General features: G+C 42.5%; 1 pseudogene; it reads left to right on the plus strand.

Annotated features, from left to right (window-relative positions):
- Positions 1 to 572: 572 nt before the first annotated feature.
- On the plus strand, positions 573 to 691 carry LOC148524998 (5S ribosomal RNA; annotated as a pseudogene).
- The last annotated feature ends 1,236 nt before the right edge of the window (positions 692 to 1,927 follow it).

Consider the following 1,927-nt stretch of genomic DNA (forward strand, 5'->3'; position numbering starts at 1 on the left):
ATTACCATTATCCCCTTTGGGCCTGACAAGTACCCGGGAGAGAGATCACCAGGGAATACCAGGCATATCAGCTAATCCTTCTTCATAAGAGACTACTACCAAGCAATGAGTGGTGATGGAGATAATGACATATAGAGACTTATACCCCTTTTACACCAGAGCAAAAACCTGGGTTTTTGCTGGGTCTAAACGGGTCGCAGCTCAGTGTAAAAGGGTTCCTGAAAAATAACCCAGGTCAAGTGACCCAGCAATCCAACCCAGGTAGCTACCAGTGTTGGACCCAGGATGGACCTGGGTAATGGTGCAGTGTAAACGGTTCAACCCGGGTTATCTGACCTGGGTCATGCCTAAAATGAGCTGATTGGTGGTTGTGGGGCATTCACCTCCCACTTTTTATGACCTCACAGGTTTAGCAGGGCAGTCCTGAGTTCAGTGTGAACAGGGCTGACCTGGGAGTAACCCAGATCGAAGCTGCAGTGTAAATGGGTCTGACCTGGGTCTGACCAGGGTTGGAACCATGAACAAAAACCCAGGTCGGACCTGGGTTTTTGGTGGAAAAGAGGTATAAGAGTATCTACAATCATACCAGTATGCGTGTGCCCAAACTCGTCTGATCTTGGAAGCTATACATGACTGGGCCTGGTCAGTACTGGGATGGGAGACTTCCCGGGAAGACCTGGTGTTGTAGCTAACAGAGTCCAAAATGTCTATCTTTAGTCCATCACCTGAACAACACTGCAGTGAGGATCTTCAAGAATTTGAAGAAAGGAAAAGCTGCTACAGCCAAGAACAAAGAGATTAAAATAGAAGATTCAAGAGTAAAGATAAAAACAGATTATCAGCAAGGAAGCATTCTATGAGACTTAATTTTTCCGGTTTGAAAGACTTATGGACAGCATCTATTTGAGATTTTTGTTAAATATCCTTATAACACAATACACATTCCTTTCTATTCATATTAACTATTTAATAATCTTTATTAAGAAATTACAATGGGTACAGAGTCACCATATTGAATTACTAGGTGGTGTATAATTTTAATGTCATAATATTCATGAATGATTCTGTGTTCTCGTTAGAAAATTTTGACAACTTTAAAACGGAGGATGTCCTATATCTACATAAATCGAAAGAAGCACGGTAGTCCAATCCATACAGATAACTAAGGCCAGAAGTCGATCTAAGAGGTGTGGCGCCACAGAGAGAATTCCTGGAGTCATGTGGTTCGGCCAAGCGGCGTCACATTAGAACGGAGTCTGGTGGTCACGTGCTCGAGGGCACGTGACCGGAGAAGACGGACAGAGCACGGGACCTGAGAGGGTCCAAAAGTGGATTACATGATGCGAGATGACGCGGAAGCCTGGCGGCAGTGCCTTCACGTGAGGGCGGAAGTGACGGATCGCTCTGGATCGCGGGGCAGAAGTACACCAAAACGAAGGATGTTGGCAATAACTAAACCCGAATTTGATAATACCTGATCAATGTCTATAGTGTTTACTCCTATAATTATTTGTAACTAAAATACTTTACATAATTAATGTCACAGCCTATTTGGTGAACCGGAAGTAATTAGTCCCTAATTGGAGGAGTAAAGGGGTATAAATAGAGGATCATCACAACCCTACCTCCATCCCCAGGAAGAAGTCAGCAGACGAAAAGCGTTGGGGCCTAGCTCTTTCCCTAAGGACTATATGCAGATTTTCTATATCTTTTAATCAGATAAGCAATTTTCTCCTCATTTCTTAGTAATTTATTGTATGTGTTTTTATTGTATTTATGCAATCAGGTTTGCCCCAATGTGCATGGGGGAACCACCTGTCATGAACTCTTTGTGTTTAGAATAAATTATCTCTATTTTATGTATTGGTATACATACTTTATTTATTTTCACTTATGCACTTTAGGCAATCAGCAATCAGCCATTGAA

Source organism: Taudactylus pleione, unplaced genomic scaffold (genome assembly GCF_031769625.1).
Source record: "Taudactylus pleione unplaced genomic scaffold, aTauple2 ptg000114l, whole genome shotgun sequence".
Lineage (NCBI taxonomy): Eukaryota > Metazoa > Chordata > Amphibia > Anura > Myobatrachidae > Taudactylus > Taudactylus pleione.